The sequence below is a fragment of the Oncorhynchus keta genome, chromosome 12 (assembly GCF_023373465.1).
Source record: "Oncorhynchus keta strain PuntledgeMale-10-30-2019 chromosome 12, Oket_V2, whole genome shotgun sequence".
Lineage (NCBI taxonomy): Eukaryota > Metazoa > Chordata > Actinopteri > Salmoniformes > Salmonidae > Oncorhynchus > Oncorhynchus keta.
In genome coordinates this window covers 47,477,394-47,502,933 of record NC_068432.1, presented here as the reverse complement: position 1 = coordinate 47,502,933, position 25,540 = coordinate 47,477,394, and the positions used below count along the sequence as shown (strand labels likewise).

General features: G+C 42.7%; 1 protein-coding gene across 2 annotated transcripts in view; it reads right to left on the bottom strand.

Annotated features, from left to right (window-relative positions):
• LOC118372968 (zinc finger and BTB domain-containing protein 7C-like) overlaps positions 1-23,779 on the bottom strand; it is a 34,318-nt gene extending 10,539 nt beyond the window's left edge. Inside the window, exon 1 of one of the 2 annotated variants that reach the window (XM_035759019.2) lies at positions 23,581-23,779. The gene's annotated coding sequence lies outside the window, so the exon portion shown is untranslated. Of the gene's footprint in view, positions 1-1,312; positions 1,700-23,580 lie in introns of those variants that run through there. The other variant, XM_035759020.2, reaches the window with a different exon arrangement.
• Positions 23,780-25,540: the final 1,761 nt, after the last annotated feature.

Here is a 25,540-nt window from a genome sequence, read left to right as displayed (position 1 = left end):
CTTTTTATGTAAAAGAGTATCCACTTTATTAAATATGATTTAGCAAGATATCATACTTTACAATAAGTTTGTATTAATAAAGGGTTTATAATTAGTTCATTGGCTACTATTATTCAGTTATAGAACCATTATAAATCATTAATAGATATTAATTTACTTATGATAATGCAATATTTCAGTTTGGAATTAATGAGTTAAATTTTGACCACTGATGCTTTTAATTAAATTATTGATGATCCCATGGCAGAGATGGTAGTTTTTAAAGAATTGTTGGTGTCTCCTTGACAACCACTTTGATCAATCTCACAACCTGTCCTCCTGTTTGTGAGTTTAAGTGATTTATGACAAATGAATTATAATTCAGACAGTCTCATTAAGAGTCAACCAGATAGCAGATGAGGCTACTGTCAACGGATAATGGCTTTACAAAATATATTTTCATATTTGCTTCGCTGTAGAACAAATCCTTGTAGCTAATTTGACTTGAATGTTTCAACATCTCTTTTATATATATATACAGTACTCCAATCATTTAAAAAAAAGTAGACAACAAACATTTGTTGTAAAACAGGCTAGCTTAATCCCTATGTTTTGAGGGGATAAGAGTCTCACAAACAGTCATCTTCAATACCCCTCAGTTCTTATTCTCTCAACACTCTCCTACTTCAACTTTAAAAAACTTCAACGTTTGTTTTAGGAGTTATATCTTAGCCCCAGTGCTATGTAAGAGTTCAATTCTCTTACACATTTTATTCAGCTTTTCTTTGCCACAAATCCAGCAGCACAAGTGTGTGTTTTGGCTAAATAATGAATTCAATGAAAACCCATCAGGAGAATACAATAAGATGTTAAAACGTTAAAGCCAAAATACTGTATTTAACATTTCTTCTACCCAGTAAAATAAATTCCTGGTCATGTTGTCTCCACATTTTTATTGCGAAAGAGGTCTTGGCAACCTAATTTTCTCAAGACGGTGTCTCATAGTGCTATCCAAAACAATTATGTGAGTCATAAATTAATGTATCCACACCTGGAGATGAGGCACTTTCAGAGTGTTGCACACAACAGACAACGCTCTAAACACCTAAAACGTACCTAACTCCACACACACAAACACATACACACACTGAACAGGTGCACTGTACACATGTACTGTAGAAAATAAAGACTCATTCACTGCAGCAATAAGCAGGCACACTCACTCAAACACAAACGTATCCAAACTAGATACAGAATTTTCAGCATGCCACAAGTCAGCGGAATTGAAAAACAAGAATCCTTAGAATTCTAAACGGAATCCTCATTTACCTACCTTCTTAATTCCTTTCTTTCCGTTTGTTTATAATTCAGAGTCTACCAGTGGTGTCCAGAGACCTGTCACATTGCCTCTTCAGAATAGTGTACCCAGAGCTGACAGTCAGTCAGTCCATTCACAGTCACAGCCACCTCGCATCGGCCGCCCATTCACAAAAACCAGGAAATATCCAACACTTCCAAAAACCAATACAAAGACAAGTAGCAGCTAAAGGAGGTTAACAGTGGACCGCCAGACCGGACCGGAGCGGAGAGAGGTGTGTGTGTCCCTGGCAGACGTAAACAGGCTGGTGAGCAGAGCAACAGAGGAGTTGAGAGACGGCAGGCAGGGAAGGCAGGCTTGTCAGATTCACAGTAGGGAGGGAGAGCAGAGCAGCATTACTGCTATGTGGAGATGTTGCACCACTAGTTTTTATAGCAGGGTGGGTAGCTGAAAGATAATAATACCCCAGCCCTCCTCCACAACACAAGTTAAGCACAGTGTGTTATAAACTCATGGCTCAGACACCCTCTGATTTAGGTCAGACAAAATGAATTTGTTGTTTTGTTAGAGTGAATTGCATTATGGAAGGAGAGGGGTGAAGCAGTAAGGGTTTAGGGTATAACAAAAAAATGAAGGAAAGAAATGTAAAAAAATTCAATTAAAAAAATGCTATTTATGAACCTCCACTGGTCACTACAACAGAGATCAGAGATGAAGCAACAGATTAGAGATCAGATGTGAAGCAACAACTTCAAGATTTAAGATTAAAACCCCAAAATATGATTGGTATGTTTTACTTTGTCAAATAAGACGTGATACATTTACAGTCCTGTAGCCCTTCAGTGACTACGGTCTCAATTCCAACCATTTTCTGTCATTCAACCTTATCGCACCCTTAATGGATATTCCATCACACCACAAACTCAGTCCGTTCGTAAACACTCACTATGGGCTGGGAGACACGCTATGCTAATCTGAGTTTATAATCTGGAGCAGCTCTCCAACCTGTTCTTTAACAATCTGTCTGTTTCCTGTTGATTAATGTCTAGTCAAACTCCACTACGTCGCTCACTTGGATTTATTGGAGCATTTTTAGAAGATGTTGTACGAATACATATTTTAATAAATATTTTGTATGTAAAAAATATAAATACATTTTGTACAAGACTAAATCCAAAACAGAAATTAAAGAGTTGAACTGCATATGTATTTAATTCAATGACATTTAATGATATGATCCCTTGTTTGACATGCAAGTGATTCAAAGTCTACGTAGGACGATCAGAGAGTGACAGGTTCTTCAGTTTGAGTCAGAGATCACAGCAGTGAGATAATAATATACTGCTCAGCTATATTATACTGCTCTGCTATATTATACTGCTCTGCTATATTATACTGCTCTGCTATATTATACTGCTCTGCTATATTATACTGCTCTGCTATATTATACTGCTCAGCTATATTATACTGCTCAGCTATATTATACTGCTCTGCTATATTATACTGCTCTGCTATATTATACTGCTCTGCTATATTATACTGCTCTGCTATATTATACTGCTCTGCTATATTATACTGCTCAGCCATATTATACTGCTCAGCCATATTATACTGCTCTGCTATATTATACTGCTCAGCTATATTATACTGCTCTGCTATATTATACTGCTCAGCTATATTATACTGCTCAGCCATATTATACTGCTCAGCCATATTATACTGCTCTGCTATATTATACTGCTCAGCTATATTATACTGCTCTGCTATATTATACTGCTCAGCTATATTATACTGCTCAGCCATATTATACTGCTCAGCCATATTATACTGCTCTGCTATATTATACTGCTCTGCTATATTATACTGCTCAGCCATATTATACTGCTCTGCTATATTATACTGCTCAGCCATATTATACTGCTCTGCTATATTATACTGCTCAGCCATATTATACTGCTCAGCCATATTATACTGCTCAGCCATATTATACTGCTCTGCTATATTATACTGCTCTACTATATTATACTGCTCAGCCATATTATACTGCTCTGCTATATTATACTGCTCAGCCATATTATACTGCTCAGCCATATTATACTGCTCAGCTATATTATACTGCTCTGCTATATTATACTGCTCTGCTATATTATACTGCTCTGCTATATTATACTGCTCTGCTATATTATACTGCTCAGCCATATTATACTGCTCAGCCATATTATACTGCTCTGCTATATTATACTGCTCAGCTATATTATACTGCTCTGCTATATTATACTGCTCAGCTATATTATACTGCTCAGCCATATTATACTGCTCAGCCATATTATACTGCTCTGCTATATTATACTGCTCAGCTATATTATACTGCTCTGCTATATTATACTGCTCAGCTATATTATACTGCTCAGCCATATTATACTGCTCAGCCATATTATACTGCTCTGCTATATTATACTGCTCTGCTATATTATACTGCTCAGCCATATTATACTGCTCTGCTATATTATACTGCTCAGCCATATTATACTGCTCTGCTATATTATACTGCTCAGCTATATTATACTGCTCTGCTATATTATACTGCTCAGCTATATTATACTGCTCAGCCATATTATACTGCTCAGCCATATTATACTGCTCTGCTATATTATACTGCTCAGCTATATTATACTGCTCTGCTATATTATACTGCTCAGCTATATTATACTGCTCAGCCATATTATACTGCTCAGCCATATTATACTGCTCTGCTATATTATACTGCTCTGCTATATTATACTGCTCAGCCATATTATACTGCTCTGCTATATTATACTGCTCAGCCATATTATACTGCTCTGCTATATTATACTGCTCAGCCATATTATACTGCTCAGCCATATTATACTGCTCAGCCATATTATACTGCTCTGCTATATTATACTGCTCTGCTATATTATACTGCTCAGCCATATTATACTGCTCTGCTATATTATACTGCTCAGCCATATTATACTGCTCAGCCATATTATACTGCTCAGCTATATTATACTGCTCAGCTATATTATACTGCTCAGCCATATTATACTGCTCAGCTATATTATACTGCTCAGCCATATTATACTGCTCAGCTATATTATACTGCTCAGCTATATTATACTGCTCAGCCATATTATACTGCTCAGCCATATTATACTGCTCAGCCATATTATACTGCTCAGCCATATTATACTGCTCAGCTATATTATACTGCTCAGCTATATTATACTGCTCAGCCATATTATACTGCTCAGCTATATTATACTGCTCAGCTATATTATACTGCTCAGCTATATTATACTGCTCAGCCATATTATACTGCTCTGCTATATTATACTGCTCTGCTGTATTATACTGCTCAGCCATATTATACTGCTCTGCTATATTATACTGCTCTGCTATATTATACTGCTCTGCTATATTATACTGCTCAGCTATATTATACTGCTCAGCTATATTATACTGCTCAGCTATATTATACTGCTCAGCCATATTATACTGCTCAGCTATATTATACTGCTCTGCTATATTATACTGCTCAGCTATATTATACTTCTCAGCTATATTATACTGCTCTGCTATAGTATACTGCTCAGCTATATTATACTGCTCAGCTATATTATACTGCTCTGCTATATTATACTGCTCAGCTATATTATACTGCTCAGCTACATTATACTGCTCTGCTATATTATACTGCTCTGCTATATTATACTGCTCAGCTATATTATACTGCTCAGCTATATTATACTGCTCAGCTATATTATACTGCTCAGCTATATTATACTGCTCAGCTATATTATACTGCTCTGCTATATTATACTGCTCTGCTATATTATACTGCTCTGCTATATTATACTGCTCAGCCATATTATACTGCTCTGCTATATTATACTGCTCAGCTATATTATACTGCTCTGCTATATTATACTGCTCTGCTATATTATACTGCTCTGCTATATTATACTGCTCTGCTATATTATACTGCTCTGCTATATTATACTGCTCTGCTATATTATACTGCTCAGCCATATTATACTGCTCTGCTATATTATACTGCTCAGCCATATTATACTGCTCAGCCATATTATACTGCTCAGCTATATTATACTGCTCAGCTATATTATACTGCTCAGCCATATTATACTGCTCAGCTATATTATACTGTTCTGCTATATTATACTGCTCTGCTATGTTATACTGCTCTGCTATATTATACTGCTCTGCTATATTATACTGCTCTGCTATATTATACTGCTCAGCCATATTATACTGCTCAGCCATATTATACTGCTCAGCCATATTATACTGCTCTGCTATATTATACTGCTCAGCCATATTATACTGCTCTGCTATATTATACTGCTCAGCCATATTATACTGCTCAGCCATATTATACTGCTCAGCCATATTATACTGCTCTGCTATATTATACTGCTCAGCCATATTATACTGCTCAGCCATATTATACTGCTCAGCCATATTATACTGCTCTGCTATATTATACTGCTCTGCTATATTATACTGCTCAGCCATATTATACTGCTCAGCCATATTATACTGCTCAGCCATATTATACTGCTCTGCTATATTATACTGCTCAGCCATATTATACTGCTCTGCTATATTATACTGCTCAGCCATATTATACTGCTCAGCCATATTATACTGCTGAGCCATATTATACTGCTCAGCTATATTATACTGCTCAGCCATATTATACTGCTCAGCTATATTATACTGCTCTGCTATATTATACTGCTCAGCCATATTATACTGCTCTGCTATATTATACTGCTCAGCCATATTATACTGCTCTGCTATATTATACTGCTCAGCCATATTATACTGCTCAGCCATATTATACTGCTCTGCTATATTATACTGCTCAGCCATATTATACTGCTCTGCTATATTATACTGCTCTGCTATATTATACTGCTCAGCTATATTATACTGCTCTGCTATATTATACTGCTCTGCTATATTATACTGCTCTGCTATATTATACTGCTCAGCCATATTATACTGCTCTGCTATATTATACTGCTCAGCTATATTATACTGCTCTGCTATATTATACTGCTCAGCCATATTATACTGCTCAGCCATATTATACTGCTCAGCTATATTATACTGCTCTGCTATATTATACTGCTCTGCTATATTATACTGCTCTGCTATATTATACTGCTCTGCTATATTATACTGCTCTGCTATATTATACTGCTCTGCTATATTATACTGCTCTGCTATATTATACTGCTCAGCTATATTATACTGCTCTGCTATATTATACTGCTCTGCTATATTATACTGCTCTGCTATATTATACTGCTCAGCTATATTATACTGCTCAGCCATATTATACTGCTCAGCTATATTATACTGCTCTGCTATATTATACTGCTCTGCTATATTATACTGCTCTGCTATATTATACTGCTCTGCTATATTATACTGCTCTGCTATATTATACTGCTCAGCCATATTATACTGCTCTGCTATAACATCTTCCGTCAAGATAGAACTGCCAAAGGGGGCGGAGTCGCAGTCTACTGCAGAGATAGCCTGCAAAGTATTGTCATACTTTCCAGGTCCATACCCAAACAGTTTGAACTACTAATTTTGAAAATTACTCTCTCCAGAAACAAGTCTCTCACTGTTGCCGCCTGCTACCGACCCCCGTCAGCTCCCAGCTGTGCCCTGGACACCATTTATGAATTGATCGCCCCCCATCTAGCTTCAGAGTTTGTTCTGTTAGGTGACCTAAACTGGGATATGCTTAACACCCCGGCAGTCCTACAATCTAAGCTAGATGCCCTCAATCTCACGCAAATCATCAAGGAACCCACCAGGTACAACCCTAACTCTGTAAACAAGGGCACCCTCATAGACGTCATCCTGACCAACTGGCCCTCCAAATATACCTCCGCTGTCTTCAACCAGGATCTCAGCGATCACTGCCTCATCGCCTGAATCCGCCACGGAGCCGCAGTCAAACGACCACCCCTCATCACTGTCAAACGCTCCCTAAAACACTTCTGTGAGCAGGCCTTTCTAATCGACCTGGCCCGTGTATCCTGGAAGGACATTGACCTCATCCCGTCAGTTGAGGATGCCTGGTCATTCTTTAAAAGTAACTTCCTCACCATTTTGGATAAGCATGCTCCGTTCAAAAAATGCAGAACCAAGAACAGATACAGCCCTTGGTTCACTCCAGACCTGACTGCCCTCGACCAGCACAAAAACATCCTGTGGCGGACTGCAATAGCATCGAATAGCCCCGTGATATGCAACTGTTCAGGGAAGTCAGGAACCAATACACGCAGTCAGTCAGGAAAGCTAAGGCCAGCTTCTTCAGGCAGAAGTTTGCATCCTGTAGCTCCAACTCCAAAAAGTTCTGGGACACTGTGAAGTCCATGGAGAACAAGAGCACCTCCTCCCAGCTGCCCACTGCACTGAGGCTAGGAAACACGGTCTCCACCGATAAATCCATGATTATCGAAAACTTCAATAAGCACTTCTCAACGGCTGGCCATGCCTTCCGCCTGGCTACTCCAACCTCGGCCAACAGCTCCGCCCCCCCCGTAGTTCCTCACCCAAGCCTCTCCAGGTTCTCCTTTACCCAAATCCAGATAGCAGATGTTCTGAAAGAGCTGCAAAACCTGGACCCGTACAAATCAGCTGGGCTTGACAATCTGGACCCGCTATTTCTGAAACTATCTGCCGCCATTGTCGCAACCCCTATTACCAGCCTGTTCAACCTCTCTTTCATATCGTCTGAGATCCCCAAGGATTGGAAAGCTGCCGCAGTCATCCCCTCTTCAAAGGGGAGACACCCTGGACCCAAACTGCTATAGACCTATATCCATCCTGCCCTGTCTATCTAAGGTCTTCGAAAGCCAAGTCAACAAACAGGTCACTGACCATCTCGAATCCCACCGTACCTTCTCCGCTGTGCAATCTGGTTTCCGAGCCGGTCACGGGTGCACCTCAGCCACACTCAAGGTACTAAATGATATCATAACCGCCATCGATAAAAGACAGTACTGTGCAGCCGTCTTCATCGACCTCGCCAAGGCTTTCGACTCTGTCAATCACCAAATTCTTATCGGCAGACTCAACAGCCTCGGTTTTTCGGATGACTGCCTTGCCTGGTTCACCAATTACTTTGCAGACAGAGTTCAGTGTGTCAAATCAGAGGGCATGCTGTCCGGTCCTCTGGCAGTCTCTATGGGGGTGCCACAGGGTTCAATTCTCGGGCCGACTCTTTTCTCTGTATATATCAATGATGTTGCTCTTGCTGCGGGTGATTCCCTGATCCACCTCTACGCAGACGACACCATTCTATATACTTTCGGCCCGTCATTGGACACTGTGCTATCAAACCTCCAAACGAGCTTCAATGCCATACAGCACTCCTTCCGTGGCCTCCAACTGCTCTTAAACGCGAGTAAAACCAAATGCATGCTTTTCAACCGATCGCTGCCTGCACCCGCATGCCCGACTAGCATCACCACCCTGGATGGTTCCAACCTTGAATATGTGGACATCTATAAGTACCTAGGTGTCTGGCTAGACTGCAAACTCTCCTTCCAGACTCACATCAAACATCTCCAATCAAAAATCAAATCCAGAGTCGGCTTTCTATTCCGCAACAAAGCCTCCTTCACTCACGCTGCCAAGCTTACCCTAGTAAAACTGACTATCCTACCGATCCTCGACTTCGGCGATGTCATCTACAAAATGGCTTCCAACACTCTACTCAGCAAACTGGATGCAGTCTATCACAGTGCCATCCGTTTTGTCACTAAAGCACCTTATACCACCCACCACTGCGACTTGTATGCTCTAGTCGGCTGGCCCTCACTACATATTCGTCGCCAGACCCACTGGCTCCAGGTCATCTACAAGTCCATGCTAGGTAAAGCTCCGCCTTATCTCAGTTCACTGGTCACGATGGCAACACCCATCCGTAGCACGCGCTCCAGCAGGTGTATCTCACTGATCATCCCTAAAGCCAACACCTCATTTGGCCGCCTTTCGTTCCAGTACTCTGCTGCCTGTGACTGGAACGAATTGCAAAAATCGCTGAAGTTGGAGACTTTTATCTCCCTCACCAACTTCAAACATCAGCTATCCGAGCAGCTAACCGATCGCTGCAGCTGTACATAGTCTATAGGTAAATAGCTCATCCTTTTTCACCTACCTCATTCCCATACTGTTTTTATACTGTTTTTATTTATTTACTTTTCTGCTCTTTTGCACACCAATATCTCTACCTGTACATGCCCATCTGATCATTTATCACTCCAGTGTTAATCTGCAAAATTGTATTATTCGCCTACCTCCTCATGCCTTTTGCACACATTGTATATAGACTGCCCATTTTTTTTCTACTGTGTTATTGACTTGCTAATTGTTTACTCCATGTGTAACTCTGTGTTGTCTGTTCACACTGCTATGCTTTATCTTGGCCAGGTCGCAGTTGCAAATGAGAACTTGTTCTCAACTAGCCTACCTGGTTAAATAAAGGTGAAATAAAAATAAATAAATAAAAATATATTATACTGCTCTGCTATATTATACTGCTCTGCTATATTATACTGCTCTGCTATATTATACTGCTCAGCTATATTATACTGCTCTGCTATATTATACTGCTCAGCCATATTATACTGCTCTGCTATATTATACTGCTCAGCTATATTATACTGCTCAGCTATATTATACTGCTCAGCTATATTATACTGCTCTGCTATATTATACTGCTCAGCCATATTATACTGCTCTGCTATATTATACTGCTCAGCCATATTATACTGCTCTGCTATATTATACTGCTCAGCTATATTATACTGCTCTGCTATATTATACTGCTCAGCTATATTATACTGCTCTGCTATATTATACTGCTCTGCTATATTATACTGCTCTGCTATATTATACTGCTCTGCTATATTATACTGCTCAGCCATATTATACTGCTCTGCTATATTATACTGCTCTGCTATATTATACTGCTCTGCTATATTATACTGCTCTGCTATATTATACTGCTCAGCCATATTATACTGCTCAGCCATATTATACTGCTCTGCTATATTATACTGCTCAGCCATATTATACTGCTCAGCCATATTATACTGCTCTGCTATATTATACTGCTCAGCCATATTATACTGCTCAGCCATATTATACTGCTCTGCTATATTATACTGCTCAGCCATATTATACTGCTCAGCCCGTCTGTAGAGGTGGAGGACAGACTCCTAAGACCAGGGTGTTGACATAGAACAGAAAAAAAGAGAAAAGATGTGGTCACCCTCTTCTTCAATTTAGAAATGGAAAGTATCTGTCTGGCATGTGGACTTAGATAGGTGGGCAAGAGAGAGTGAAAGAGAGCAATAGAGAGAGTGAAAAACTTCACACACTCTCAGAGGGGTGGGCTTCACTGAACGTTAAAGCAATGAAAAAGTGAGATGGCAAAGGAAGTCATTTTTTCTTGTCTCATAACAATGAACTCACTGCTCGGTGTCTATGGCATCACAGCCAGGACAAACATAACAATGTAGATCTCATTCTCTCCCAGTGTTTCCTGAATTTTACAAGCCCCTTATTTTACCATGATAGGACACTTTCACAGGATAGCTTCTGTTACTGACAGACTGGCCCATTAGGACATCATTTCCTAGATCAACCCTATTGCCCTAATATGTAATGACCAGTATTATAGGATTTAGGTCAATTCTTGAAATTTCGCTCATCAAAATTAGAATCTAAACAGGTTCTGAATGTTGTTGTTTTTATGTGATACCAGAGTTTAGTTTAGTCAAATGAATATTGTAAAACAAATATGTTTAAATTCCATTGCTATTATGTTATTATAGACCCAGTGCAGTCAATAAATATGTATTTTCCTGTGATTTATGTACACTATGAGGTTGGAATAATACTGTGAAATTGTGAAAATTATGATAATGCCCTTTCAGTGTAAGTGCTGTTTGAAAAGGCCGCATGAAATTTCAGCCTGTTTTGGTGGGGTGGAGTTTCGGCCTTCCATGGTGACATCACCAAGAGGTAAATTATAAACAGAGAGGGAGTCTTGGTATATATAAACAGAGAGGGAGTCTTGGTATATATAAACAGACAGGGAGTCTTGGTATATATAAACAGAGAGGGAGTCTTGGTATATATAAACAGACAGGGAGTCTTGGTATATATAAACAGAGAGGGAGTCTTGGTATATATAAACAGAGAGGGAGTCTTGGTATATATAAACACACAGGGAGTCTTGGTATATATAAACAGAGAGGGAGTCTTGGTATATATAAACAGACAGGGAGTCTTGGTATATATAAACAGAGAGGGAGTCTTGGTATATATAAACAGACAGGGAGTCTTGGTATATATAAACAGAGAAGGAGTCTTGGTATATATAAACAGAGAGGGAGTCTTGGTATATATAAACACACAGGGAGTCTTGGTATATATAAACAGAGAGGGAGTCTTGGTATATATAAACAGACAGGGAGTCTTGGTATATATAAACAGAGAGGGAGTCTTGGTATATATAAACAGACAGGGAGTCTTGGTATATATAAACAAAGAAGGAGTCTTGGTATATATAAACACACAGGGAGTCTTGGTATATATAAACAGAGAGGGAGTCTTGGTATATATAAACACACAGGGAGTCTTGGTATATATAAACAGACAGGGAGTCTTGGTATATATAAACAGAGAGGGAGTCTTGGTATATATAAACAGACAGCGAATCTTGGTATATATAAACAGACAGGGAGTCTTGGTATATATAAACAGAGAGGGAGTCTTGGTATATATAAACAGACAGGGAGTCTTGGTATATATAAACAGAGAGGGAGTCTTGGTATATATAAACAGACAGGGAGTCTTGGTATATATAAACAGAGAGGGAGTCTTGGTATATATAAACAGAGAGGGAGTCTTGGTATATATAAACAGACAGGGAGTCTTGGTATATATAAACAGACAGGGAGTTAAATTCCCTAACAAGGGGTTAAATACTGGTCCATCTCTGAAGAGCTTCCCTAACAAGGGGTTAAATACTGGTCCATCTCTGAAGAGCTTCCCTAACAAGGGGTTAAATACTGGTCCATCTCTGAAGAGCTTCCCTAACAAGGGGTTAAATACTGGTCCATCTCTGAAGAGCTTCCCTAACAAGGGGTTAAATACTGGTCCATCTCTGAAGAGCTTCCCTAACAAGGGGTTAAATACTGGTCCATCTCAGTTGGACTTGTCTTTAAGGGTTCGTGCAGTCTGTTCGCACTGCACAGGAGGCTGGGTCTGAGTAAGTGTTGGGCACTGCAGTACCTGTTTGCTTCCACCCGCTGTGTTCCCAGCATGCCATACTCAGCTCTCAGCAGCAGATCGGCTCTCAATCTCTTACCCATGAGGAGGGGCAGACTGGCACAGAGACTGGCATAGATCTTACATAAAATTAGTTAAGCAAACCAGGCTCTTTCGATCATCGACAGCTGAACTGATTTGAAGGGAGACAAGGCCTTTAGGCCTAAATGTGTGTTTCTGTTTGCGTTGTTACTGTTTGTACTGTAGGGGTCAAAGGGGAAAGAAATATGTTCTACAGCCACTTAAAGTAAACCAATGAGGCTTGTGGGTTTGGGCTGTTCTGCTGCTAGTGCAGTTTCATGGGTAAGAGTAGGCCAACTCAGAGGCCAGCCATCTTGCCCCCCACCACCCCACCTGCCACAACCCCCCAACCCACTCCACACCATGTGGCTCTTGTTGTCTGGAGGACAAGGTTGCTGTGGGAAAGAAGCAGACGTGGGCCGAGGCAGGGGGGGAGCCCCCCACACAGTTCAGCTCTGCCAGCTATTATGCCCACTGTAGATAGACCCCGCATCTCCCACCTGCCAGACCAGACAGACAGACCTCCTTAAAAACCATCTCCAAGGACAGCTTACAGGCAGTACAGTACAGTAGACACACACACAGCAAGGTCATTAGACCAGCTCACCTCTAAGTAGCCCACTATTCAGGATGAGTTGAGGTTCAGAGCTGTTTTTCTGCTGACATACTAAAACTATTCCTCTTGTTTTGTCTGTTTCTAAACATCCTAATCTGGTTGAGAGTTTTTTTTTAATTACCAGAAATATACATGTTCTGGAGAGATGTACTGTAATACACAATCTATTCACAACCATATATGAGTATAACCAGCCAGACAGAGATAGCTATACTTTGGCTGGCTTATTTCACAGGTGGTCGTAGTTGTATGTGTGTGTGTGTGTGTGTGTGTGTGTGTGTGTGTGTGTGTGTGTGTGTGTGTGTGTGTGTGTGTGTGTGTGTGTGTGTGTGTGTGTGTGTGTGTGTGTGTGTGTGTGTGTGTGTGTGTGTGTGGGTCTGTGGGGTGAGTGAGGACATCTCCTGGCTCTGCTGATGATAACGAGGGGGAGGCCAGGCTGAGGAATGGAGGGAGGAGAGAGGGGAGGGGGAGGGGGAGGGGGAGGGGAAGGATAAGAGGGAGAGTGGGATGAGGGAGAGGGGGAGGAGGAGGGGGAGGATAAGAGGGAGAGGAATAGAGGAGGGAGGGGCAGGAGGAGAAGAGAGAGAGTGGGATGAGGGAGAGGGGGAGGAGGAGGAGAGAGGAGAAGAGAGGAGAGGAGCAGGGAGAGGAGAAAAGAGAGAAGTAGAGAAGGGAGGGGAGGGATGAGAGAAGGATAGAGGAGGGAGAGGAGGAGAGAGGAGAGAGTAGGGAGAGGAGGGATGGAGAGGAGGATAGAGGAGAGGAGCGAGAGAAGAGAAGGAGAGATAATGGGGTGGAGGGGAGAGGAAAGGAGAGGAAAGGTGGGAGATGAGAGGAGAAAGGAGAGGAGAGAGGAGGAAGGGAGAGGAGGATAGAGGAGAGGAGCGAGAGAAGAGAAGGAGAGATAAGGGGGTGGAGGGGAGAGGAAAGGAGAGAGGAAAGGTGGGAGATGAGAAGAGAGAGGAGTAAGTGGATAGGACAGAAAAGGGAGACTAGGGAGGGAGACAAGGGGAGATGAGAGGAGAGAGGAGAGGAGGAGAGGAGAGAAGAGAGGGTGGAGGATAGAGGAGAGGAGGAAGGAGAGAGGAGGAAGGAGAGAGGAAAGGAGGGGAGGAGGGAGGAGAGTAGAGGAGGGAGGAGGGAGGAGGGAGGAGAGACGAGAGTAGAGGAGGGAGAGGCGGAGAGCCTCTGTCTGCCCTGGGGCGCTCTGGCACCTCCTAATTAAAAGCAGCCAGGCTGTAGGGCAGGGCAGACAGATGCTTGTCACGCCAAGGCACACACACACTTACAGTGCAGGCACACAGAGACCGGTACACAACAGACAGCGAGAAATACACATGCACACAGACAGAGATAGACACAAGTATGCACATACAGTACAGGCACGCAAATGGTCACACACAGACATCCGTGTATACAAGTATGTACATAGCGCCCCCACCCACACTCTAAAACATGCACTCACACAGTCTGGCCCGTAGCAGGTGCTCTGTGTCTATCAGATACTGTACAGGTTGGACCATCCTAGTCTAGTGGCTAGCCTTGTCCCGTGTCAATCTTCAGACTGTCACTGTGTCTCTCTGATCATGGGAATGTATTGTCAGCATGTCTCTCTGAGCATGGGAATGTACTGTATAGTAATCTGCTTTCATGAACCAGACCCATACAAGTTGCTGTGTGTCTGGGGTGGGTGGGAAGATCACTGCAGCCTTCCGAAGTACAGCACACACACTCATGTCTTATTTAAACGGATATCCCTTCCCTCCCCATGTCCCGCATCACACAGGTCGGTAGACCCACTTCTTCAACACAGATCTTCGAAAGACGTATCAAATGATGTGGTCTAATTTTCTGTTCTTCCAGCGCTCCGACTGTTGTTGTCTTGTTGATTTACTTTGAGTTCATTTCACTTGATCGTCTGAGAGTCGTGACTGTGCAGGCTAGGAGAGGCTAGGTGGAAAGTGAGCTCTGCTCAGGGGGTTGCCAGTGGTTACCAGGACTATTTATGATGAGCTCGCTTGTCCACACAGGAAACTCCTACATAACTAACAGTAGAAAGATTCTCTTCTGAAGGACTTTAACACCATCATGTCACATACGGTATGCTTTGTGTTCAAGACAATTACTGTACAACATTCATATTTGAGGTTTGATATTCTAGTTTAGATAATATTATCATAAGTAGTTTACTGTAAATCCCTAAACTGATCCATGATATATATATATTTTTTTTGGCCGTATAAAGACTTGGTTCACACTAGCCTATTACCAGTATGTCATTTTAGATTCCTTTAGCATTGGGGGAAAGACGGTGTGGGATTGGAGGGAAACGGTCTCAAGTGATTGACTAAGCCATACACTATTGCATGTCAGTCTATTCAATCTTTAGAGCAAGTAGAGAGAGAGAGAGAGAGAGAGAGAGAGAGAGTGTGAGATGGAGAGGGAGAGAGAAGAGGCAAGAGAGAGAGAGAGAGAGAGAGAGATGGAGAGGGAGAGAGAAGAGGCGAGAGAGAGAGAGAGAGAGAGAGAGAGAGAGAGAGAGAGAGAGAGAGAGATGACATTTGAAATGTGTCTATTCTTTTAAAACTTGTGAGTGTAATGTTTACTGTTATTTATTATTGTTTATTTCACTTGTTTATTATCTATTTCACTTGCTTTGGCAATTTGAATTGAATTGAGAAGGAGAGAGAGTAGTCAAGAGGGAGAGAGAGAGAGAGGAGGCAAGAGGGAGAGAGAGAGAGAAGAGGCAAGACGGAGAGAGAGAGAGAGAGAGAGAGAGAGAGAGAGAGTAGGCAAGACGGAGAGAGAGAGAGAGGAGGCAAGAGGGAGGGAGAGAGAAGGCAAGAGGGAGGGGGAGAGAGAGAGAGAGAGAGAGAGAGAGAGAGAGAGAGAGAGAGAGAGAGAGAGAGAGAGAGAGAGAGTAGGCAAGAAGGAGAGTGTGAGAGTGAGAGAGTGAGAGAGAGAGAGAAAGATAGCTCAATTTAAATTGAATAGAGAGAAGGGGAGAGAGATAGGTTGTGTGTGCGTGTGTGTTTGTGTGTGTGTGTGTGTGTGTGTGTGTGTGTGTGTGTGTGTGTGTGTGTGTGTGTGTGTGTGTGTGTGTGTGTGTGTGTGTGTGTGTGTGTGTGTGTGTGTGTGTGTGTGTGTGTGTGTGTGTGTGTGTGTGTGTGAGGAACAGAAATAGATAGAGGGACAGAAAGAGAGGGAGGGTGAGACCTCTGGGTGTGTGAGTGTATGCCTGACGATTTGAAAACGGCGTTTGTTCGTGAGTAACACAGAGTACACAAATCCCCCAAACTTGCTTTTTTGGCAGTGATCAGACCTCCCACCCACGACACCCTCTTCAAGCCTCCTCCCACCCTCTTCAAGCCTCCTCCCACCCTCTTCAAGCCTCCTCCCACCCTCTTCAAGCCTCCTCCCACCCTCTTCAAGTCTCCTCCCACCCTTTTCAAGTATCCTCCCACTTCCTCTGTTCAGCTGCTTTGCTCTATGATGGCTGCTTACTCACACACAACACAACCTGATGAGGAGGTGGAAGAGGATGGTACTCACACATGACCACTCACACACACTCACACACACTGCAGAGACAGCCCCTTAAAGCCCGCAGACCATGAGCTAGTTTCTCGTCATGTTACTGTGACAGGGCCACAGGGCCTAAGCAGGCATTATAACACTATAGGACAGGGCCTCAGCAGGCATTATAACACTATGGGACAGGGCCTCAGCAGGCATTATAACACTATAGGACAGGGCCTCAGCAGGCATTATAACACTATGGGACAGGGCCTCAGCAGGCATTATAACACTATGGGACAAGGCCTCAGTAGGCATTATAACACTATAGGACAGGGCCTCAGCAGGCATTATAACACTATGGGACAGGGCCTCAGCAGGCATTATAACACTATAGGACAGGGCCTCAGCAGGCATTATAACACTATAGGACAGGGCCTCAGCAGGCATTATAACACTATAGGACAGGGCCTCAGCAGGCATTATAACACTATGGGACAGGGCCTCAGCAGGCATTATAACACTATAGGACAGGGCCTCAGCAGGCATTATAACACTATAGGACAGGGCCTCAGCAGGCATTATAACACTATAGGACAGGGCCTCAGCAGGCATTATAACACTATAGGACAGGGCCTCAGCAGGCATTATAACACTATAGGACAGGGCCTCAGCAGGCATTATAACACTATGGGACAGGGCCTCAGCAGGCATTATAACACTATAGGACAGGGCCTCAGCAGGCATTATAACACTATGGGACAGGGCCTCAGCAGGCATTATAACACTATAGGACAGGGCCTCAGCAGGCATTATAACACTATGGGACAGGGCCTCAGCAGGCATTATAACACTATGGGACAGGGCCTCAGCAGGCATTATAACACTATAGGACAGGGCCTCAGCAGGCATTATAACACTATGGGACAGGGCCTCAGCAGGCATTATAACACTATAGGACAGGGCCTCAGCAGGCATTATAACACTATAGGACAGGGCCTCAGCAGGCATTATAACACTATAGGACAGGGCCACAGGGCCTCAGCAGGCATTATAACACTATAGGACAGGGCCTCAGCAGGCATTATAACACTATAGGACAGGGCCTCAGCAGGCATTATAACACTATAGGACAGGGCCTCAGCAGGCATTATAACACTATAGGACAGGGCCTCAGCAGGCATTATAACACTATGGGACAGGGCCTCAGCAGGCATTATAACACTATAGGACAGGGCCTCAGCAGGCATTATAACACTATGGGACAGGGCCTCAGCAGGCATTATAACACTATAGGACAGGGCCTCAGCAGGCATTATAACACTATAGGACAGGGCCTCAGCAGGCATTATAACACTATAGGACAGGGCCTCAGCAGGCATTATAACACTATAGGACAGGGCCTCAGCAGGCATTTTAACACTATAGGACAGGGCCTCAGCAGGCATTATAACACTATAGGACAGGGCCTCAGCAGGCATTTTAACACTATAGGACAGGGCCTCAGCAGGCATAATAACACTATAGGACAGGGCCTCAGCAGGCATTATAACACTATAGGACAGGGCCTCAGCAGGCATTATAACACTATGGGACAGGGCCTCAGCAGGCATTATAACACTATGGGACAGGGCCTCAGCAGGCATTATAACACTATAGGACAGGGCCTCAGCAGGCATTTTAACACTATAGGACAGGGCCTCAGCAGGCATTATAACACTATAGGACAGGGCCTCTGCAGGCATTATAACACTATGGGACAGGGCCTCAGCAGGCATTATATCACTATGGGACAGGGCCTCAGCAGGCATTATAACACTATAGGACAGGACCTCAACAGGCATTATAACACTATGGGACAGGGCCACAGGGCCTCAGCAGGCATTATAACACTATAGGACAGGGCCTCAGCAGGCATTATAACACTATAGGACAGGGCCTCAGCAGGCATTATAACACTATAGGACAGGACCTCAGCAGGCATTATAACACTATAGGACAGGGCCTCAGCAGGCATTATAACACTATAGGACAGGGCCTCAGCAGGCATTATAACACTATAGGACAGGGCCACAGGGCCTCAGCAGGCATTATATCACTATAGGACAGGGCCTCAGCAGGCATTATAACACTATAGGACAGGGCCACAGGGCCTCAGCAGGCATTATAACACTATAGGACAGGGCCTCAGCAGGCATTATAACACTATAGGACAGGGCCACAGGGCCTCAGCAGGCATTATAACACTATAGGACAGGGCCTCAGCAGGCATTATAACACTATAGGACAGGGCCTCAGCAGGCATTATAACACTATAGGACAGGGCCACAGGGCCTCAGCAGGCATTATAACACTATAGGACAGGGCCTCAGCAGGCATTATATCACTATGGGACAGGGCCTCAGCAGGCATTATAACACTATAGGACAGGGCCTCAGCAGGCATTATAACACTATAGGACAGGGCCTCAGCAGGCATTATAACACTATAGGACAGGGCCTCAGCAGGCATTATAACACTATAGGACAGGGCCTCAGCAGGCATTATAACACTATGGGACAGGGCCTCAGCAGGCATTATATCACTATGGGACAGGGCCTCAGCAGGCATTATAACACTATAGGACAGGGCCTCAGCAGGCATTATAACACTATGGGACAGGGCCTCAGCAGGCATTATAACACTATAGGACAGGGCCTCAGCAGGCATTATAACACTATAGGACAGGGCCTCAGCAGGCATTATAACACTATAGGACAGGGCCTCAGCAGGCATTATAACACTATAGGACAGGGCCTCAGCAGGCATTATAACACTATAGGACAGGGCCTCAGCAGGCATTATAACACTATAGGACAGGGCCTCAGCAGGCATTATAACACTATAGGACAGGGCCTCAGCAGGCATTATAACACTATAGGACAGGGCCTCAGCAGGCATTATAACACTATAGGACAGGGCCACAGGGCCTCAGCAGGCATTATAACACTATAGGACAGGGCCTCAGCAGGCATTATAACACTATAGGACAGGGCCACAGGGCCTCAGCAGGCATTATAACACTATAGGACAGGGCCTCAGCAGGCATTATAACACTATAGGACAGGGCCTCAGCAGGCATTTTAACACTATAGGACAGGGCCTCAGCAGGCATTATAACACTATAGGACAGGGCCTCAGCAGGCATTATAACACTATAGGACAGGGCCTCAGCAGGCATTATAACACTATAGGACAGGGCCACAGGGTATCATTTATTTGTCCACTATGGGACTATGGATGATAATTAGCTCTCCACTATGGGACTATGGATGATAATTAGCTCTCCACTATGGGACTATGGATGATAATTAGCTGTCCACTATGGGACTATGGATGATAATTAGCTGTCCACTATGGGACTATGGATGATAATTAGCTGCCATTATTACACCTCAGTATTGTATGAATGGATTATCGTGTAGCTTGTACTGTTATAGTTAAATGACCGTCTTGATCAGGGTGGACAAACATTTTGGCTCGAGGGACACTTTGGGATTTTGAAATTCAATGGAGGGACGCATTTTTGGGGGGACCAATTGTTCGTTAAAATCTATTTGCAGGGGCCTACCGAGTAGTGCAGCGGTCTAAAGCACTGCATTGCAGTGCTAGAGGCGTCACTACAGACCCGGGTTCGATCCCAGGCTGTGTCACAGCTGACTGTGACCGGGAGACCCATGAGGCGGCGCACAATTGGCTCAGCGTCGTCCGGTTAGGAGAGGGTTTGGCAGGCTGAGATTTCCTTGTCCCACGGCGCTCTAGCTACTCCTGTGGCGGGCCAAGCACATGCACGCTGACGTGGTCGCCAGGTGTACGGTGTTTCCTCCGACACATTGGTGCGGCTGGGTTGGATGGGCATTGTCAAGAAACAGTGTGGCTTGGCTGGGTTGTGTTTCGGAGGACACACGGCTCTTGACCTTCGCCTCTCCCGAGTCCGTACGGGAGTTGCAGCGATGGGACAAGACTGTAACTACTACAAATTGGATACCATGAAATTGGGGAGAAAAAATGTGTAAAAAAATATATATATATATTAAATAAGTATTTAAAAAATATATATATGTGTTGCGGGATGGATTGAAGTGCCCACCTTGGTCTAGATTGTGGTTTTGCAAAGGCAGGGGAGGCAGGGGAGGATAGAAAGAGACATGGCAGGGTTGTTGCCATGTGGGATGTTGGTACTCCACTGTAAACATGCCTGTCTGAGCATTGTACTGCCTGTTGCATTCCCACAAACTAGAGCTGCGCACACACATGCGAAAGAGGCTGGCTGTGCCTGGGTTGTATTGTTAACACACTGATGTAAAAGTATCCGGAATGTTGTAACAAAACAAGCTCTGGGATCAGGTTCAACTGTGATAAACCTTGTTGTCCCAGTGAGTGACTGAAATGAAAGAGCCCTGGTAGTTTTATTCAATAGACAGAGGTGTGGTGCGCTACGGTGGCACATGTTGGCTATCCACAATTATAAACTGGGTGGTTCGAGCCCTGGATGCTGATTGGCTGAAAGCCGTAGTATATCAGACCATATACCATTGGTATGACAAAATGTGTATTTTTACTGTGCTAATTATGTTGGTAACCAGTTTATAATAGCAATAAGGCACCTCAGGGGTTTGTGGTATATGGTCAATATACCACGACTAAGGGCTGTGTCCAGGCACTCCGCGTTGTGTCATTCATAAGAACAGCCCTTAGCGGTGGTATATTGACCATATACCACACCCCCTCGGGCCTTATTGCTTAAGTAACCCTTTTCGAGTGTTGACACACACACACACACACACCTTTCTCTGCAGGGTGGGTCTGCTGGTGTAATCATCATCAGATATCAATCATTGACTAATGACTGACATGTAGAGAGAATGAAGGAGCCCTGATCCAAACCCATTCTCACTTATGGTTTGAAAGGAAATCTCAGACTAGCATGTATCTACAACAGATGCAATGTGACGGAGGCAGAATAATGAATCTGTCAGTCATCTGCCGACCTACACACCTAATATAGCCTGATATAGCCTGATATAGCCTGATATAACCTGATATAGCCTGATATAACCTGATATAGAATGATATAGAATGATATAACCTAATATAGCCTGATATAACCTGATATAACCTGATATAACCTGATATAGAATGATATAGAATGATATAACCTAATATAGCCTGATATAGCCTGATATAACCTGATATAGCCTGATATAACCTAATATAGCCTGATATAGCCTGATATAACCTGATATAGCCTGATATAACCTGATATAGAATGATATAGAATGATATAACCTAATATAGCCTGATATAGCCTGATATAACCTGATATAGCCTGATATAACCTGATATAACCTGATATAGAATGATATAGAAAGATATAACCTAATATAGAATGATATAACCTGATATAACCTGATATAGAATGATATAACCTGATATAACCTGATATAGCCTGATATAACCTGATATAGCCTAATATAACCTGATATAGAAAGATATAACCTAATATAGAATGATATAACCTGATATAACCTGATATAGAATGATATAACCTGATATAACCTGATATAGAATGATATAACCTAATATAGCCTAATATTACCTGATATAGCCTGATATAACCTAATATAGCCTAATATAACCTGATATACCCTGATATAGAATGATATAACCTAATATAGCCTAATATAACCTGATATAGAATGATATAACCTAATATAGAATGATATAGAATGATATAACCTGATATAGAATGATATAATCTAATATAGCCTAATATAACCTGATATAGCTTGATATAGAATGATATAACCTAATATAGCCTAATATAACCTGATATACCCTGATATAGAATGATATAACCTAATATAGCCTAATATAACCTGATATAGCTTGATATAGAATGATATAACCTAATATAGCCTAATATAACCTGATATACCCTGATATAGAATGATATAACCTAATATAGCCTAATATACCCTGATATAGAATGATATAACCTAATATAGCCTAATATAACCTGATATAGCCTTGACCATTGAGAGCCGGCCCGCTGGATTCTCTCTATTTCTGGGCATAATGACATTTATACACCATTATGAGGGTGTAATGTTGTTGCAGGTGTTTAATAAAAATATATACATTTCTGTTGTGTAAAATCTGTGAGATTTACTAAAATGTTGTTGTATCATTTTCTGATATAACTGTTTGAAAGTGCTATTCGGTCACTTTATTATTACGTTGCCCTTTTTCAAACCCGTTCCAGTATTCCATTGAAGATGCTCTTGAGGAAGTCTCAAGACAACAAGGAGATGTCACTGTCATGCCAAGGCATTATATTACCACAAGTGCATGCATGTGCATGATTTTGTGATGTAATTACTAAGACATTACATGCTTCTGACAATAACCAACACACAACAGAGTGACTGCACTGCAATCTAGTCAACAAGTCATCATCAATTGTACTGCTTCCTTAGTACAGTTTGACTTTCTAGTAAAGGAGAGACTTGTTGAAATGAGACCAGCCACATTTTAGGCAGTAAGTGTGGGGTACATGCAGACCCTATAATGTAAAATAAACCCTGAGGATGTATCATAATGTGAACACTGAACTCTACTCACTTCAACAGACATCTTTACTAATGAGTTGGTGTGAACGAAAGATGTTACTGACCTTTTAGCAGATAGGCGTTTTGTATTTGAGTTTCTTCCTCTCACGCTACTCTCAGTCCCTGTCTGTCAGGAAGCAGAGTCCTGTCCTCTGTGGCAGGCATGCGAAAGTGAGAGAGAAACAAAGAAAGGTAGACAGAGACAGAAGAGCTCGACTTTGCTCTGAAGGTGTGTCACTGATTTGAACAGTTAAACTGATTTGAACAGTTAAAATGTGAACACCCACCCACCTACCTACCAAAACCCCTCCCTCTCTCCAGGCCAAACTATTTGGCAGTGTTCCCCACATGTCCACCTGTGCTGTGTGGAGGGTAGGAGAGTGACGCACACACAGGCCAAGCCTACAAATCAACCTGCTCACACAGTAATGGCATTGGGGCTGGGCCTGGGACAAGAACTGGATTTGTTTGGGGATTATGATAAGGCTTGGTGCTATGGCCAGGTCTGTGGCTTGGGTTTGAAACAATAGCTGGGGCTAGGGCTGGTTCTGAAACCCAGGGGGGTCTGGTCTGGGACTTTGGGTGGGAATAGAACTGGGGTATGTTTGGACTGGGGCTGGAACTGAAATAGAAGCTGAGACTGGGTCTCTAGAACTGGGACTGGGTCTCTAGAACTGGGACTGGGTTTGGGATTGGAGCTAAGGCTGAAATTGGTGCTCTGCAACTGGGACTAGGACTGGGGTTGTCTAAGGTTGTGGTAGGGGCTCAATACAAAGCCCTTGCTGCCAGGAATTAAGCAATATAATATTACAAAGGCAAATAACAGTGAAGAAAGGCAATGACATAAGTGGGCTATCTTTGTTTTTATGTTGAGTCAGGGTGTGTGCTGTCGTGTGGTGGGCTATCTGATTGTGTGATCGCGTTGGGTGTGTGCTGGTGTGTGTCGGTTGGTACCTGGTGGCAGGTAGAAACACACATCATTGTGAAAGCTCTTTAGACTCGTATTGAGAACATAATGAAAAGGTGTAATCAGTGATGTCAATGCTTACCAAGTATAGACCTACTGTATACCTATATTCTTTGGGTCAATCAAGGTTGGGCCTCAGACCTCATATGGCCTGCTGAGTTTTTTTTCTTCTTTTTAGCTGTACAGTATTAAAAGAGTAGCTACAAATCTTTCTTGTTTCCTTGCTTCTTTATTTTTGTCTCAAATTTGTAAATGTGTCCACTATTTTTGAAAATTTGTCAACATCCATGTCTCCCAGTATTACCCTCCCAAAGCGCACAGAGGCGTATAAGGGAGGGGCCCAAGTATCAGGTTGGGCACTGCAATTAAATGGCCCCAAAAACGGATGTTTGGTTTTCATTGCTTGTGAAGAACCAGCCTTAGAAAACAGGTGTGCTGTGCACTATTAAAATACTTACAGTAATACAATAGCACACAAACAAGAATGTCTGCTTCAAATTAAATATGCTGTTACACAATTGTTGCTTGTTTTAACTTCTACAAACACATTCATACGTTGAGTCATTTTAATTTGAAATATCATTGAAAACGTAATGAGTCCCTCTCAACACAGTGATTTAAAACAATGCAATTAGCAGTGGCCACTACTACTACACTGATTACCATAAAACCCCTCAGCAAGGTCTCAAATGCCTGGCTAATTGCTGTTGGCTTTTCATTCTGATCACAAACCAAGGACAATGACTGGACAGAGAATAGATAATTAAAAGGGAAGACATTCACTCTTTTCTGTGTTTTATTAGGAGCCCAACTAACTGTTGCTAAAGCAGCTCCTCTTCCTGGGGTCCACACAGAACATAAAGAACCTCCTCTTCCTGGGGTCCACACAGAACATAAAGAACCTCCTCTTCCTGGGGTCCACACAGAACCTAAAGAACCTCCTCTTCCTGGGGTCCACACAGAACATAAAGACCCTCCTCTTCCTGGGGTCCACACAGAACATAAAGAACCTCCTCTTCCTGGGGTCCACACAGAACCTAAAGAACCTCCTCTTCCTG